The sequence below is a fragment of the Macrotis lagotis genome, chromosome 1 (assembly GCF_037893015.1).
Source record: "Macrotis lagotis isolate mMagLag1 chromosome 1, bilby.v1.9.chrom.fasta, whole genome shotgun sequence".
NCBI lineage: Eukaryota > Metazoa > Chordata > Mammalia > Peramelemorphia > Peramelidae > Macrotis > Macrotis lagotis.
The window spans coordinates 491,496,415-491,515,282 of NC_133658.1; the positions used below are offsets into that span (position 1 = coordinate 491,496,415).

The 18,868-nt window shown below is 34.7% G+C and overlaps 1 long non-coding RNA gene across 3 annotated transcripts in view; it reads right to left on the reverse strand.

The window, feature by feature from the left end:
* Positions 1–4,943: 4,943 nt before the first annotated feature.
* Positions 4,944–18,868, reverse strand: part of LOC141520341 (uncharacterized) — a 55,541-nt gene continuing 41,616 nt past the window's right edge. For all 3 annotated transcript variants that reach the window (XR_012477588.1, XR_012477590.1, XR_012477595.1), the window contains 2 exons: positions 5,355–5,436; positions 4,944–5,252 (listed from right to left, as the gene is read on the reverse strand). This is a non-coding gene — a long non-coding RNA (uncharacterized LOC141520341). The remainder of the gene's footprint in view (positions 5,253–5,354; positions 5,437–18,868) is intronic.

An 18,868-nucleotide genomic window follows, 5' to 3' on the forward strand; every position in this document is an offset into this window, starting at 1 on the left:
TAAATACTCCCCCCTAACTTTATGGGCTCCAAGTATTTTTTCAACTTTAATTCTATAGTCCTATGAACTATATAAATACCAACCATTGCATTCTCAACCACCATGATTATTGACCATAATCATAAATTGGGTAGAAGAGGAAGAGAAAAGAAGGAATTCTCAGCAAATGGCATCAAATTTTGTTTAAATTAAATATGAGACAAAAATAGTAATACTGCAGCAGCTAGGTGCTACAATAGATAGAGTACAGGCTCTGAAGTCAGGAGGATCTGCATTCAAATCTGATCTCAGATACTTGATTAGCTGCGTGACTTTCGGGCAATTGCCTCACCAAAAAAAAAAAAAAAAAATCCCAATTGCCTCACCAAAAAGAAAAGAAAAGAAAAAAGAGAAAAAAATTAGTAATTATTACCCCCTGCTAAATGCTTCATTGCAGATAATGGTCACCATGAAAGCAGCAAAAGCACAATACATTTGAAGTGAACTAAAAGCCTGAATATTTTCTTTTGCTCTAGTATTATTTCATTGCAAAACTGGAAACAGATATTAATAGTTATAAGTTAAGGACTAATATTGCTCTTTGTCAACACCACTCTCAGTTTCCAGTGATGTAGAAATAAATCCACTAGTCTAGATAAAGCAACATAAGAGAAACAATGCATCCTTCTTTTTTTAAAAAATTTATTTAAGGTATTGGGGTTAAAATGACTTGCCCAAAGTCACACAGCTAGGCAATTATTAAGTGTCTGAGGTAGGATTTGAACTCAGGTCCTCCTGACTCAAGGGCCAGTGCTCTATCCACTGAGCAACCTAGCTGCCCCTGTATCCTTCTTCACTTTCAAATTTGAAAACTCTGAAGTCATTGAAAAACTGAATTTAATACAATCTTTATTGTAAATTATGAGGGTTTTTTTTGTTTTTGCAAGGCAAATGGGGTTAAGTGACTTGCCCAAGGCCACACAGCTAGGTAATTATTAAGTGTCTGAGACTGGATTTGAACCCAGCTACTCTTGACTCCAGGGCTGGTGCTTTATCCACTGCACCACCTAGCCACCCCTAAATTATGAGTTTTTGACAGTACAATATCTATTAAAATGGTGTTCTTAAGTTTTGCTATATCCAAGTACATAGGTGGTACCAGTTTGGTCTATAAAAACAGTCCAGTTCCAATATAATTTATAATTTTCACCAATATCAATATCATCATCATAACCTCAATCTACTGAAATTTTTCAGTAGTAGAAACATTCCTGAGAAAAAAGTATAGTCCTCCTATAAACAAATATACAAGACTCAGCATTTGTTCAATGTATATTCATCAATATATTGTTGGCTGAGTTCATGTGGTTGGCAACTCTTTTTGCTGTTCAGTCAATATGTTATTTTCTTTAAATGGTTTAAAGTTATTTTTGTTTTTAAGGGACATGAATGATGAATGCTTTGTATGAAGTTTGTAAAAATTAATTGGTCTGTATTTGGAGGGCTCATGGATGTTCATAAATTTTTTGTCAATCGAGGAATCAGACTTGTAACTTAAAAGAAATTGATGTACTACTGGGAAACACTTCAACCAATAATTATAGATCTTTTCAAGGTCCCAAATCTGTCAGTAAGCATTTCAGACTTTTATTTTCAACAAAGCTCTTATTTTTTCCAATTACATGCAAAGAGTTTTCAACATTCATTCTTTTGCAAGCTTTTGAGTTCCACAAATTTTGGACTCTTAATGTAACTGTCTTGTAATTCATTGTATTAAAGATGCAAACATACTTTATTCCTCATTTCACCTAATGTGTGTTTTCCACATCTGTTTTCCTCAAGGAGGCCTCTCTGACCTCTCTGATTCTTCTTTTATTTCTCATATTTTACTTCTCAAAAGGAGGAGGAGGAGGAGGAGGGTAGGGAGAGAAGTTATGTAGAGTTTTAGGGTTTAAAAAGTGCTTTACAAATATGATCCCCTTTTATATTCACAACTTTAGGATGAAAATGTTATTATTAACCTTGTTTTACAAAAGAGATAATTGAGGCAGGTAGAAGTTAAGTGGGTCACATACCTACTGTCTAAGTTTGAATTTGAAATCACCTTTCATATTCCCAAGCCAGCAATCTGTAGCATATAATGAAGTTATTAAAATTGATTTTGTTTATTTTGTTATTGGGACAGTTTTGACTCTTTGTATAACTTAACTTTTATATTTAGGTCATATATCCATCTAAAGTTAATTGTATGTGGTATTAGTTGCTGTTCAAAAATGCAGCTTTTGTAAGACTGATCTCCAATCACTTGATAAGTGATGTTCTGAATTTTTTTCTATACTTTCCTTCTGAATTTTGTGATTAATATAAGGGATGATTTGTGACTATATTTTACATCCTGCTATTTTATTCTCATTTATTTCAATTAATTTAGTTGAATCTCACAAAGCATCATAACATCTACAAATAGCAATAATTTTTTCTTTGACCATGCTTAATTATAAACTACTTTTTTCTTCTCTTATCACAATAGTTAGCATTTCTAGAATCATAATTTTTTTAATGGCCAGACCTACTATTTCACTGGTATAGGAAAGTCCAAATAAGGATCTTCCTCTACCTATGCAGTTTAATACTTTCTCTGAAAATAGTAGAGATTTGTCTGAAGCACTGAAAGGTTAGTTGATTTGTCCAGGGTCATACTACATAGTGGTTGTAGCAGAGACAGGATCAAGAAACCTGCATACTATGCTACCTCTCATTCTTGCTTTATTCCTGATTTTTTTAAATTTTATTTCATTTTTATTAATATTTTGTTTTTGGGGGGCTAGGTGGTGCAGTGTATAGAGTACCTGCCCTAGAGTCAGGAGCACCTGAGTTTAAATCCGGCCTCAGTCACTTTACCCCATTGCCTTGCCCCCCAAAATATATTTTATTTGTTTATTAATTATATACAATAGTAGTTTCTACCTATAATTTTTGAAAGGTTTTGAATTTTACAGTTTTCCCCCACCCTCCCTTCCCTCCCCCATCCCCCACAGAAGGCAGTCTGATAATCTTTACATTGTTTCTAGGCTATACATTGGTCAAAATTGAATGTGTTGAGAAAGAAATCATATTCCCTGAGGAGAAAATAAAATATTAGAGATAGCAAAATTATGTAGTACATAAGACACTTTTTTTAAGAAAATGAAGGTAATAGTCTTTGGTCTTTGTTAAAACTCCACAATTCTTTCGTTGTGGTATTCTTTATTGTAGATACCCTAAAATTGCTCCTGATTATTGCACTGATGGAATGAGCAAGTCCATTAAGGTTGATAATCACCCCCATGTTGCTTTTGTGGTGTACAGTGTCCTGGTTCTGCTAGTCTGGCTCAGAATCAATTCATGTAAGTCTTTTCAGGCTTCTCTGAAATACCATCCCTCCTGGTTTCTAATAGAACAATAGTGTTCCATAGCATACCTATACCACATTTTGTTTAGCCATTCCTCAACTGAAGGGCGTTCACTCAATTTCTGATTCTTTGCCACCACAAATAGGGCTGCTGTGAATATTTTTGCACAAGTGATGTTTTTACCCTTGTTCATCATCTCTTCAGTGTATAGACCCAGCAGTGGCATTGCTGGATCAAAGGGTATGCACATTTTTATTGCCCTTTGGACACAATTCCAGATTTATCTTCAGAAAGGCTCCACTAAAAATGCATTAGTGTCCCAGATTTACCACATCCCTTACAACATTGAACATTTTCCTTTCTGGTCATATTGACCAATCTGGTAGGTGTGAGATGGTACATCAGAGCTACTTTAAATTGCATTTCTCTAATCAGTAGTGATTTAGAACAATTTTTCATGTGACTATGGATCACTTTGATTTCCTCATCTGCAAATTGCCTTTGCATATCCTTTGACCTTTTGTCTATTGGGGAATGGCTTGTTTGTTTTTTAATTTGATCCAGTTTTCTATATATTTTAGAAATGAGTCATTGTCAGAAATACTAGTTGTAAAAATTGTTTTCCAATTTACCACATTTCTTTTGATCTTTGTTACAGTGGTTTTGTTTGTGCAAAAGCTTGTTAATTTAATGTAATATATTCCTGATCTTACAGGAAAATTCTGGAAACTTTCCAAATTACAGATGATGCTTTTGGTTTTGTATTCCTGTGTTTTTTAGTGGTTTTAATATTAATTAATGTTGTATTTTATCAAAAGGTTTTTTTAATCTATTGATGGAATTATCATTTTTTAAATCTGATTATGGGGCACCTAAGTGGCAAAGTAGATAGAGCACCAGCCCTGGAGTCAGGAGGACCTGAGTTCAAATGTGACTTCATTTAATAATTACCTAGTTGTGTGACCTTGGACATGACACAACCCCATTGCCTTGAAAAAAATTTTTTAATCTGATTATGATTATAATTTTTCTGTTGCTAAAGTAATCTTGTATTCCTAGTCTAAATAAAACCCACCATGTAGAAAGCAATCTTTTGAACATATTATCATGTCTTCTTTGCTTTTTTTATATTTTTTGCATTCATATTCATTAGCAATAACAATCTATGGTTTAGCTTCTCTATTTTAATTCTTCAATTCATTTATCAGGATGACATTTATTTCATAAATTTATTTCCATTCTTTTTGCAAACAATTTATATAGTATTTTAATTTCTTGAATGTTTTAACTACTAAATACATATAGGCATAAGGATTTTTATCATTCCAGATTTATTTATGGATTGTTCTATTTCATATTCTGAGATTGAACTCTTGAAATTGGTTATTTTTCTGTTAACCTGAGTATTTCATATTTTTATAAATATACAGTTATTAACTATTTCTTTTCTATCATTAATTATTGTTACATGCAATTGTGCAAAAGTTTCTTTTAAAAAAAAAGAATTGCATACCAAAGAGAGAGCAATTACAGTTGAATTTTTCGGGACAACACAGTAACAACAATAACAACTAAAATTTATATAGTGTTTATTATGTTCCAGTAACTGAGGTAAGCACTTTACAATTCTTTTCCTTCATGTCCATCCAATTTAGTCACACATGCTTGCTCCTGACCCAATTTTATCCCTTAACATTTCTTTCTCTGATTGGGTTGAGTCAGCTTCTGCGATTTTTTTCCAAAGTTGTAGGATGTCAGTTTCTCCAACTTTAAAGTCTTACATGGGGGTTCCTCAGGAAAAAAGAGACCCAGTCCCTCTCTCAACCAATTCCCTCCTTCTTAGTCATATAGAGTGTGGGGGTGGGTTCACCAGGTAAAGCTCTACAGTGATAAGAAAATCCTTGATTAGATTTTTTAAATGCTTATATGCTCACAAATAACATTCTATACCTTGAGAAAGGTTGCCTAAAATAATAGATTTACCTCAGATCCTTTACAGTTGCTCTGAATGTTCATCTTCTGGTTTTGATCCCAGGCTTTGATATCAGGTTATCATTCCATATGTCTATGCATAAACATATAAATATATATTCATATATGTATGTGCTTATGTTTATCTTGGCATGATGATAGGTAATACAGATGAACAATATAGGAAAAGTGAAACCATGTATAAAAATGCTCTATTATGCCACTACTAAAATATTTATAAGTAAAATAAGTTTGTTTGTTTTTATAATATTAAAGATTTGTGTTTAATTAAAAGTATATATATATATAAATCATATTTTTTACTAGAGTTACTATTCCCCTTCTATAAAGCTTAATATAAGATTGATTTAATTTTCAAGCCAGTAACTTGCTTTTCACCAAGACATATGCTGATTGCTTTGACTGGAAACAGTGAAATGCTAATTTCATAATGGGAAATTCATTTCTTGCTTCAAATTTGCTTACAATATTTGAAACTGATATCAAAGATCCAGTAATACTATATTATAGTCTGACACTATATATATATTTTTTAAATACTCTGAAATAAATTTTCAAAATGATGTCTATTCATTTTAGTATCATATGAAAGTTCTGAGTGATAGTAGTAAAATGTACTTAAAGAGTTAATAATTCTGTGACCTTCCTCAGTGTGGCAAAAAATGACTTCTCTTTTGCACAGTTATATACAACCCTGAACCACTTCAAACTTTACTTGTTCTATAATACTTCAAGACCTCTGGGTTATTCTGACCTTGCATAAACAAATTAAGCATTTCACCAATTCTTCATATAGAGGCTCTAGACAAAACCTCAAGCTGAAATAGACACAAACTCTAAAGCAAATGATGATAAAGAGTACTTTGCTCTATTTTCAAGAAGGTTAACATGACCCAGAACAACAAAATATTACTTGCTTGTATTGTATGATTTTTAAGCCCTCTTACATTAATGATGTAGATTGGTCTGAAAATCTTTATAATAAGTGTTTCTATGACACTGCCCTCCTAGGAATTTGTTGGACTGTTTCCAAACCTATTTTTTAATTTCTGGGAAAATGTCATATAGTGGAAAGACCACTAGATTAGGAGTCAAGAGATCTGAGTTTTTGTACCCACTCCACTATTATCAACTGTTTGATCTTGGGAAGATACAGTCTCTTTGGTCTTCAGTTTTTTACCTGTAAAATGGAAAAGGGTAAAGGAGGAATAGAGGGAAGGCAAGATTAACCCTAAGGTTGCTTCCAGTTATGGCATTATCTGAATCAATGATTTCTATTTATTTATTTCAATAGAAAGGTATTCAAAATAATATTAATAACAATGGATGTGTATTGTTACTTTCCCATTTTTATAAAATTCATTTAAGAATCATCTACTCACACTTTGAGGATATCATTGATGGACATATAAAGAACAGGAAAACTTTTTATAACAGACCACATCTTTGTACTCACATTGTTGACTGAAAGACAGAGAGGATACAAGATCCTACTGTGCTTATTGTACCTAATATTTTAAAGGTATCATAATAGTCTAACATCCAAGATTTCTATAGTAAGCATAAATATTCTCATCCTTGGAATAAAATACGGAAAGTCCACTACCAAGAATGCTGAATTCTGATTTTTTACACACTGATTGTTCCAATTTGTGAATTGCCTCCAGGGTAATTTGAATCTATTTCTAGAAGGATTTTTTTTGTTTTGCAATGGCACTCAAATCAGGAAAAAAACAGAGTTCTGAGTCCTAAACACTTTGACACTCGCCAACCGAGCAATCTTGGTCAAATTGCTTGCCTACTCTGCCTTCAGTTTTTTCAGCTGTAAATTAGAGATGAAAATATCTGTACTACTTTCCTGACAAGGGTTAGTGTGGGGAACTATTTTGTAAATTTTAAATGTTAAATCTATCATTACTATTGCTATCTCCTCTTTATTTATTTTTTCTCTACTTCTTGCCTTTATATATTCTTTCATTGTTCTTTAGCATAACCTCACAACCATGCAAAATAAATGATAACTATTTCATTTTACTTTTTTCAGTAGTTCTGGGAGAAAGTTGAGTCCAAAACATACTTATAGCTATTTATTAAACCATAATTTTAGTTATGAGAAAATAACTATAAATAATTTATTATAAAATCATAAAACAAATGAATGATTAGAAAATTATTTTAGAAAACTTGGATGTGAAAGAGATAGGAAGGAAGAAGGGGAGATAGAGGAAGGAAGAAAGCAAAGAGGGAGGGAGGGAGGAAGGGAGGAAGGAAGGAAGTTAGGAAGGGAGGGAGGAGAGAAGGAGGGAAGGAGGAAGGGAGGAAGGAAGGAAGGAAGTTAGGAAGGGAGGGAGGAGAGAAGGAGGGAAGGAGGAAGGGAGGAAGGAAGGAAGGAAGTTAGGAAGGGAGGGAGGAGGGAAGGAGGGAAGGGAGGGAGGAAGGAAGTTAAGAAGAGAGGGAGGAGAGAAGGAGGGAAGGAGGGGAGGGAGGGAGGGAAGGAGGAAGGAAGGAAGGAAGGAAGGGAGGAAGGAAGGAAGGAAGGAAGGAAGGGAGGGAGGAGAGAAGGAGGGAAGGGAAGGAGGAAGGAAGTTAGGAAGGGAGGGAGGAGAGAAGGAGGGAAGGAGGGAAGGGAGAGAGGGAGGAACAAAGGAACAAAGGAAGGAAGTTAGGAAGGGAGGGAGGAGGGAAGGAGGGAAGGGAGGGAGGAAGGAAGGAAAGAAGGGAGGAAGGGAGGAAGGAAAGAAGGAAGGGAGGAAGGCAGGAAGGCAGGAAGGCAGGAAGGAAGGAAGGGAGGAAGGAAGGGAGGAAGGAAGGAAAGAAGGAAGTTAGGGAGGGAGGGAGGAGGGAAGGAAGGAAGGAAGGAAGGAAGGAAGGAAGGAAGGAAGGAAGGAAGGAAGGAAGTTAGGAAGGGAGGGAGGAGAGAAGGAGGGAAGGAGGGAAGGGAGAGAGGGAGGAACAAAGGAACAAAGGAAGGAAGGAAGTTAGGGAGGGAGGAGGGAAGGAGGGAAGGGAGGGAGGAAGGAAGGAAAGAAGGGAGGAAGGGAGGAAGGAAAGAAGGAAGGGAGGAAGGCAGGAAGGCAGGAAGGCAGGAAGGCAGGAAGGAAGGAAGGAAGGAAGGAAGGGAGGAAGGAAGGAAAGAAGGAAGTTAGGGAGGGAGGGAGGAGGGAAGGAGGGAAGGGAGGAAGGAAGGAAGGAAGGAAGGAAGGAAGGAAGGAAGGAAGTTAGGGAGGGAGGGAGGAGGGAAGGAGGGAAGGGAGGGAGGAGGGAAGGGAGGGAGGAAGGAAGGAAGGAAGGAAGGAAGGAAGGAAGGGAGGGAGGAAGGAAGGAAGGGGGGGGGGAAAGAAATAAGGTATCATGTCCACCAATAATGATAAAGTTCAGTGGTAATGAGGTTTGAGACAATGTATGAAATAATAGATAAGTAAGAAAGGAAGTCCAATGCCTCATAGTAAGATAGAGGTAGATAATGAGGTAGGTGGGAGAGATAGTGTTTAAGCAAATTCACCATCATTTTTTATGTTAATGTCTATACTAAGATTAATTTTCCTTAATTTTAGTCTTCCTACTACAGGAAGCAGTTTCCAGGTTGCATCTTCATAGGGGTTGTTTCTTTGGATAATGGCTGAGAAATCTGGTCCTGAGGTATTTGATTTAGTTAAAAAAGTGACTCTTCGAGTACTTCCCATTGCTCTTTTTTCTGCTTACTCAGAGGACTCAGGAGAGTCCTCACCACTGTCTTCTTTTTCCAGAGGTTAACCATGTCCAACCAACTACTCCAAGCAAAGAGTTGTGGGCAAAGGATTTTTTGATATATGGTTTCCTTAGTCACCCTGATTGTATCTTAGATTTTACTTTTTTTTTTGACACGGCAGTGGGGTTAAGTGACTTGTCCACCGTCACACAGCTAGGTAATTATTAAGTACCTGAGTATAGATTTGAACTCAGGTACTCCTGACTCCAGGTCTGGTGTTCTATATACTGCACCCCCTAGGTGCCCCTGTATCTTAAATTTTAAAAGCAAATTATTTAAAGTGACTTTGCACTTTCAGAAAAACTTGAAAAGATATAAACTTCTGTTAAGTGAGATGAGCAGAAGCAATACAATAATGTACACAATAACAGCAACATTATGTGATGATCAAATATGATAGACTTAGCTCCACTCAGCAAAACAGTGATCAAAGACATTTATAAAAAATTTGTGGTGGAAAATGCCATTCATATCCAGAGAATCTAAATGCAAATCAAAGCATATTATTTTCACTTTTTTCAAATTTGTTTTTTGTTTTTTCTTTCTCATGGTTTTTCCCTTTTGTTCTGATTCTTCTTTCATAACATGACTAATAAGGAAATATGTTTAATATGATTGTGCATGTCTAACCTTTATCAGATTACTTGCTGTCTTAGGAAGGGAGAAGAGAAGAGAGAGGAAGGGAGAAAATTTTACAAAAAGTGAATATTGAAAACTATCTCTATATGCAATTGGAAAAAATATTTAGATAAAAAAATTTCCTTGTCAGACTTGGAAAATCTAGATATAACTTAGGTTTCCAGCAAAGCTGAGAGCACGTTGCATGATACTTTCCTAATTGGTGTAGTTTATGAGATGGTTCTGAACTAGAAATGTTCAGTTAAATTCAGTCTGGTCATGATGAGAACAATAAGGATGTCAAGCTAAGCAAATGATCTTGGTTGTGAATGACAAATTTATCATTTTCAATGGAAAATGCCATATTTATTTGAACTATTGCTAAAACAACTGCACACACAGTTCTACTTTTTCATAGACATTGGCATCATTCTTTTGTGCAATAGACATTTAGGCACTGAGAGTTTATTTTTAATTAATCTTATTCATGATTACCCTTTCTCAAGGATGGGGTATAGCAGCACAATAAAAAAAAAATTAGTTTCTTTTCCTTCTACAACTTTGGGAAGAATCTTTGTCCTTGAGAATATTAGGTGTACAAGTTATCTCCAAAATTAGCCCATGGAGCAGTTAAACTTTCCCAGGGATTGTGCATTAAAACTCATCAAACCAATACTTTACAGGAGCTAAGATTACTCAAGCAGATTGAATGGTCAGGATAGATTGAATGACCAACTAAACTCTTTCAGGAAAGATAGAGGACCACTGAACCATGTTATATCTTGCCATCATAATTTTTAGACCCCAGGAATTGTCACCTGACCTGTGGATGTTCCTTGAGGACCTATTTGCTCTGCTGCTACTCTACTTTCCATCCTTCATGCAGTTGGACCCTCTTTTATGTGTTGTCTTCCCTATTAGATCATGAGTTCCTTCAGAGGAGAAACTCTCACTTTTCTATTTGTAACTCCAGTACTTAACATAGTACTTGTCACATGATATATAGCTTAATAAATGCTTTTTAAATGATTCATTCATCCATTCCATCAGAGATCTACTATGATATAGAAAGACAAGAAAAAATCCATTCTTTCTCTCTTGAAACTTTTGTGACATGGAAAATATTGTTACATAAAATACCTTCTCTTCAAGGTTCTTCTTAAGAGTTTTAGAATTTTATATTTCAAGGCTCTTTGCATTATTAACAAGGTTTGTGTTGTAAAAACAAAGTAATTATATATTAATGGCACCAATATCCTTTTCAACTAGCCTTAGTTGTGTTTGGGTATAAAGGTTTTTATTTATATTGGGTAGTAATAGGAATTATACATTATTATATTTCTGTAATGTGGAATGAATATCAAGTTTGATAAAGATACTTTAACAATATTAGGTCAATCTAATCTTTAATTTTTCCTTCTCCCTTGGGTATTTAGATTGAAATGAAACAAACTGATATTTTTTCTGGAAAATAAAAGTTGGAGAGGAAATCAAATTATTTTGATCTCTCCTCAATATCTATTCTCCATAACACAATGAAACTATACTTGCTGTTTCTTTGCATGGTTATAGATATTCCATTAGAAATTATTGCTATCTTTTTGTTTTAGATTGCATTCATTTACAAATATATCCTTCCTTCCCCTCTACCTGGTAAACCTGGCTTGTAACAAATTATTTTTAAAAAGGGAGAGATTCCCCAAGATAGCACTGAAGACAAAGAAGGAAGCAGTTGCATACCCCCAAGATAGAAACTAAGTCAAGACTTTGAAGGCCAAGAAAATAGTGTGTAAAGGTGTGCACAGCCACCCCCACTTTCTAGTGGTCCAAGACATTTACTCCAGATATACTTTTCGCCCACAATAGCTCTGGTGTGGGTCTGGACATGAGTCAGGTTGAGTAGACAAACATATCCAAACACGAAAGGTTGGGAAGTGAAAATTACCAACTTTATTTTTAGAAACTCAGACTTTTTATAGCAAAAACTTATCTCAGGAATGACCAATTAAAGGAGACCCAGTTTTACAAGTTCCTGGGTAAATTTACAATATTTGTTCTTAGAAAAATGCATGCTTTTCTATCAAAGAAACCTTTTACAACCATCCTAGAGCCACAGATTATCCTAGGTCAGAGTTCACTGGTGAGCCAATGGATCCATACAATGAGCAATAATCCATTCATACCTTTGATGAAGATCACCAAGTGTATGTGAATATCATTCCCTGGGGCTGGCCTTCTACATATACTCAGAAAAGTGTCTCTAGGAAAAGCAAGCTTGGTCACTATGCCTTCATTAAGTTTCTCTTGACCACTGAATCTATGAAAAAGAATGAGGACTATAACACCCTCATCTTTATCATAGATGTAAAGACCAAGAAGAATCAGATCAAGCAGACTGTAAAAAAAAGCTGTAGGATATTATTGATGTGGCCAAGGTCAACACAATGATCTGGCCTAATGGAGAGAAGAAGGGATATTGCCAACAAAATTGGAATCATCTAAATTTCAGCTGATTCTACTTACCAAAAAAAGATTTACAGGAGACAGGGAGAGGGGGAGGGGGAGGGGGAGGGGGAGGGGGAGGGGGAGGGGGAGGGGGAGGGGGAGAGGGAGAGGGAGGGGAGGGGGAGGGGGAGAGGGAGAGGGAGGGGGAGGGGGAGAGGGAGAGGGAGAGGAGAGGGAGAGGGAGAGGGAGAGGGAGAGGGAGAGGGAGAGGGAGAGGGAGAGGGAGAGGGAGAGGGAGAGGGAGAGGGGAGAGGGAGAGGGAGAGGGAGAGGGAGAGAGTTTAACCTCTCAGCTATGCTGAGAAGGGAAATAAGAATTTTCTCTACTCTTCTCTGGAGCTAGTTCCTCATTTAATGGACATCTATCTACTTCATTTTCTAGTTCTTTGCTACCACAAAATGTGTTGCTATAAACATTTTGGTATATATTATTGTTAAATTCAAACAGCATTAGTGATTCCATTTTGCCTTTATTCACCAATTTGGAAGCTAAGTTTCACTTTCTTTAAGTCACCTGATTTTGTAGAAATCTTAATATTATTCATGGGGTGGCTAGGTGGCGCAGTGGATAAAGCACCCTCCCTGGAGTCAGGAGTACCTGGGTTCAAATCTGGTCTCAGACACTTAATAATTACTTAGCTGTGTGACCTTGGGCAAGACACTTAACCCCATTGCCTTGCAAAAACCTAAAAAAAAAAAAAAAATCTTAATATTATTCACACTCCTAAGTGTGAATAAGACTACCTCTCTTCCTCTCACCTTAGTGTCTCTCAATACACTCCACTAATTAAAAAAAAAAGCCCAGGTGTTTCAATCCTGTTTTTCCTGTGTTTTCCTCCCTCCAAATTATATATTAACTCAGTAGACACAGAGCTTCTGGGCTACTTGAGTCCTGGTTTGCTTCTGCAATTACATTCATTGCTAAATAAATGTAACTACTCAGTTTCTTTATTCTACTGAGCCAATACTGAACCATTCTTTCAGTCTCTGACCTCCCAGGATTGTGCTATGAGTAGACCTCTGACTCTGGAGTCAGAGTATCTGAATTCAAGTTCTGTCTGACAATCACACTGTGTGATCTTGTGAAAATATTTACCATCCTTGGATCTCAAGTTTCCTCACTTGTAAAATAATAGCAATGGACTAGGTGATCTTCAGTCTTTTCCAGCTCTAGATATTTTATCACCGGAGTATACTCCTAGCAGTGTAATCAGAGGGTCAATTTTCACCAAACATTAAAAATATCCATTTTGCTGGAAGTTTGTGTTCTTTCATTGTAGTAGTAAGACACATGCACTTACACTCTTCAATTTTTTATATACAAAATACTCACTGACTAATTCTTTTGAATATGTAGATGATAACTCTGGGACATCAAATAGCCTGCAAATTAGTCTTTTAAGTGGTATAGAAAGAAAGATTACTTTATGTTGGCAGAAGCTATTTCAGAAAAGGTCTGGGCCATGAAGCAGTCTTACTTGAGCTTTGAATAAAGGATATTCTCTTGTGAGAATACTTTGTAAGGAGATATAATTTCTGTTTCAACACATAATGATGGGGATACTTAATAGTATTAGTGAAATTGCAATATTGTGCACATATGGACTGACTGTGGCAGTACATATAAATATTCATTTGCTAATTGCACTAAGTTATCAGATTGGCCATGAACAGATTGACATAGGAGAGGTTCCAAGAACATCATGTACAAGTCATACATCTGAACTATATTTTCCCCATATACTTGGCATTCTGTGGCAGCACAGCAATCATGACTATTCCTTCCCTTAACCTTTCATTAAAAGTAAAATGTTTAAATCTGCTCACTTCTGGCAAAACTAAATTGACTGAGGGCCATGATAGATAGTTAAGAGCTCTAAATCTTATCATTATTCAATCAACAAATATGTTTCAAGTAAGGCTAAGCCACAAAGGGGGAAAGGCAAAAAGAAAAAAAGACAAACCACAAATTCTAATGGGGGGGACATTAAGATAGTTATTATATACTATATAAATTAAAGATTATCTTAGAAGTAGAATCATGGGGGGACTGGAAAATGCCTACTACAGAATGGGAGATTGGAGTTGAGTCTTGAAGGAAACCAGGAAAGTCAACATATGGAGGTAACAAAAGAGAGCTTCCTAGGCCTAGTAACAGAGTCCAAAGATGGAGTGTTGTCTATGAGAAGAGCCCGGCAGACTCTGATCTGATCATGCCAGTCCACTACTGTAGATGCCCATTTGTTATTTCTCCTTTGCACAGAGGAGACTGCCCACCTCATTTTGTGATCCTGCCTCTTTGGGATGATGACTTTTATGTCACTTCTTTCTCACAAGTCACTCATGACTAGTGGTGTGTGACAGACTACTTGATCTTATCATTTGTCTTTCCACTTGCCCTTTAGTTTATGATTGTACTGAGATTAGATTCCATGATCCTCAACCATTGAACGGCTCTTGGATAAGGAGGTTAAAGAGATGGGGTTTTGTGGCAATTAATACTTCAGTTGAGAGCACCGCAGTTTCCTGGATGCCATCCAGACCCCTTTCCTCTTCCTATTTAGTTCTGCACTCAGCTCATTGACCATCTGCAATGCAGATCCAAGATATAGGCATTCCCTGAAACAACTTAATGGACTGACTTTACAATTTTCTATTCTTTCCTCTGGGCAGAGAAGGGGGAGTGGCATCAATTTTTGTCTCCCAAATATAAAACTTCCCCAAACAAACCCCTACCACAACATAAAACAATCTCAAAAGATGGATATGGGGAGGGATCCTGTCTTGTCCTAATAGATTTTTCACACTCTGAAGTTCATTTCTTTCTTTCCAAATCTATTCCCTCCAAAATCTAGAATTGGGCTATTTTAGTGTCCTGCTCCTCTTACTGCTTTAGATCATGATACCCAACATCAGTAGGGATCCTGAGTCTGAAAAAAAATGACTTAACCCAGGAAGGGTGTCTCAGTCTCACTAATTTTAAAGAAAGCATTTTATGGTTATTCAGACAATCAAAGGAGGTTACACTCATGCATGTGTTGGGGGTGGGGAAGTCTCCATTTTAGGAGATCTGGAAGTGCCCACTCAACTTCTACTTTAGGATGCTTACATGTCAGATATTCTATGAATGGTCCAAAGTCCCTATTACACACATACAAACATACATATACACACAAACATACATACACACCCATAGATGAACAAATAGGAAAATACATAGATAACACATAGGAAAAATACATATATACATATATGTGTACATGGATGTATATGTAAATATTAATTAAATTTATTTTTCTTTTTTGTTTCTTTTTTGACAATATGCAAAAAAGGCAAATTATTTTTGTGGATTTTATAGTTAAATAGTAGTAAACTACATATCAGTAGGAAGATATAATTATGTTTCTTCTTAAGTTTTCAATTTCTTTTTCTTGTTTTAGTGTTAGAGATATTTCTAGACTAATACACAGTACTTTAAAATTTATAAGATACTTTTAAAAGATCATTGGATCTTTTCAACAACCCTATGATATGTCTTATTATTATCCCCACTTTAAAAATAAGGAAAATGAAGCGAAGAGAAAGAATAATTTCCCCAGGATCATACTAATAGTAGTTATATGAGGCAAGATTCAAACTAAGGTTTTTCTTCTTCCAAGTTCATCTTTCTATTCACTAAAAGTCCTCTAACAGTAGCAGATAGAGCTATATCAAATAATAGTAGAATAACTTGCTTTAGGTCTAGTCTTACTTAAAAAGTCTTTAGTACTTTTCCATTACAGAGAATGCTAGCTCTTTTTTTCCACCTTTACCATAAGCAACTATTTTTCCAAATTAAGGTTCCATTTATTTTTTATGCTTTCTATGTTTTTAAGGCAAATGACTGCTGCATTTCTTTTAAAAACTTTTTTATATCTATTGATATGATTGTGTCTTTTTTTTGCTATTCATAGCTTTCTAAATATTGATTAATATCCAAATCAATCATGGTGTATAATCATTTTAATCTGTTGGGGCAGGTAGGTGGCACAATCTGGCATTAGGAAGACTCAGCTTCCTGAGTTCAAATCTGACCCCAAACAATTTCTAGCCATATTTACTATTTTTCTTTATTAGCTGGGTAAGTCAATTAAGCCTACTGGCTTTAGTTTTCTCATGTGAAAAAGGAGCAAGAGAAAAAACACTCCAGTATCTTTAGCAAGAAAACCCCAAATATACTTATGAAGAGTTTGACATGACTAAAATGACTGAACAATAAATGCAATATGTTGCATCAATACTTATTATAAAAATTGATCTAATTTTATCTCTCCCTGATATAGACATGAAGACAAAATTCACATTATAGAATGATTCTAGCAAGATATCTGTTTTCTGGGGTTTTTTTGTAAAGAATTTGTTTAATATTCTAATTAACTGTTCTTTCAGTGTTTGATTAGTACTAACTGATGCTGCAGACAACTATTAATGTACTCTGAATTTTACATATGTATCTTTCAGAAACAAATTTGTTTAATTAAACATTAATCTATTATCTAAGCCTTCTTGGATATTGCTTCCTAAACCATCCTTTTTAAGGATGGAAATGGTCTCATCTCTATAATCAATATCTCCCTCTTTCTGAATGAAGAAGGGTGAATGATAACCCAGTTCTGCAGGAGATGAAGAAGATAAGAAGACAATTAGTATGCTTTATAACATTTGGTTTCAAGGATCAATACATTTCTTTTTTTTAAAAAAAAGGTCTTTTATTTCTTTAACTTATAACATACTAAGAAAGGATTTTTTTCATACTAAAGTAATATGCATTTCATAATATTTTCAATTGAACTAAAAAAGAATTTTCTAATATGTTTCAGCAATGGTAAATCTGTCTAGTCCTCAGTTTCTTTTATTTAGGAGTACTGCTTTTTTCAATTATTTTTCTGATGTTGGAATATTAAAATTCTCTATTTCTTATTCTGTTCATCTAAGGATTTTATAGTTTTCCTAAATATTTATCCATTTTATTTAATTTATCAGTTTTGTAATCATACTGTTACAACACATTAGTTTCTAATGGTTTCATTTATTGCTTTATCAGACTTTGGAAGGTAGTAGTGCATAGAAGAGTACACAGGGTCATAGTCAGATATGACTAAACAGCAAAAGTTTCCTTTATTTATTAAAAATGTTCTTCATTGTGTTTCATAAAGTTAACCACATATATATGTGTATATATAACACATATAAAAGATTCTAGTTTCTTTTAATCAATTAATCAATGTTTTTGCAAACATTAGATTTTTTCATTGTGTTTCATAATTATATTTGTGTTAAGGTTTTGTTTTATTTTATTGAATTTCTAGTAGATTTTAGTTGCATGCTCAATTCATTGATATGTTCTTTCTCTCTTTTGATTATGAAAATGCTTTGTTATGGTGAATGTAGGTAGAGAATAAACCACAAAACTTGAAATAGTTTTAGAAAGTATTACATCACTTGGCAAAAGAGAGAATTGAAAGGTGTTTTTCCTTTCAAAGTCTTTGTGAGATTATATTATATAGAGTTCAGGCCAGGGACATTTTCCTGATATGGGGGTCACATAGTAGGGCAGTTTAAGATGTGTATGATCAGATAAATATAAACGTTCAAATTTGGGGAACCCAAAACATGACAAAAATTAATGCCAAATGTAATGTTACTTGCCATTTCCTTAAATGATCCTAATAATGTGAGAATTTCACTGTATTTCAATATATGCCAACTCATAGGATATTTACTCTTGATTAGGTTGGATTGCACTATACCCTAGGTCCCCTCACATGTTTTGAATGGACGCAAAGCAAGATCTAAGTGGGAAATCTAAACATTTGTTGCAGATATGGTCAATCTGATCTTTACCATAAGCTTTAAATTAGACAATTTCATAACCACATAATCACATAAAATATTAATAAATAATAATATATTCCTCTACAATGAAGACATTTTTCCCTAATGACTGCTTTAGACATATCCCTTAAGATTTTGCATGTTGTCTCACTGTTGGTTCTTTGATTAAATTATCCATTGATTCTATGATCAATTCTATGACCAACATATTCTTTCAGATTATATTTATTGTAAGTTTGGACCCTTTCCTTAAATGCCCTTTATGGATAAGAATTATTATTTTTTGTGTCATTCAACATTTTATTTTCTATATTTGTTCTTGAGTTTTTTTAATGACCTAGCAGATGGTCATTTTTATAAAGCCTCCACAGAAAGACAAATACATGTATATGCATGTATGTATATATATATATGTATATATACATACATATATATATATCAAATTCTCATTCAGTCATTTCCAAATAGCTATCATGCCTTACTTTCTTAAATTTCTTCAGATCCTTGAGTTCTTTCTTCCCCACCTTTGATAATTTTCCAAGTCTGAAAGGCATGATTGATGACCTCAAGTTTTGCCATCTATTTCTATTTTGATTAAGTTTTCCTTTAAGGACTGAAATTCTATGTCATCTTAGAAAGAATGCTAAGTACTTACAACATTTCATTTTCTTTGGTATCTTTGAGTGTAATATGATTTCTTTCCTTGCTTTTTTAAATGTCTTTCCTAAAATCATTATTGCTACTTCTGATTTTAAAATTTT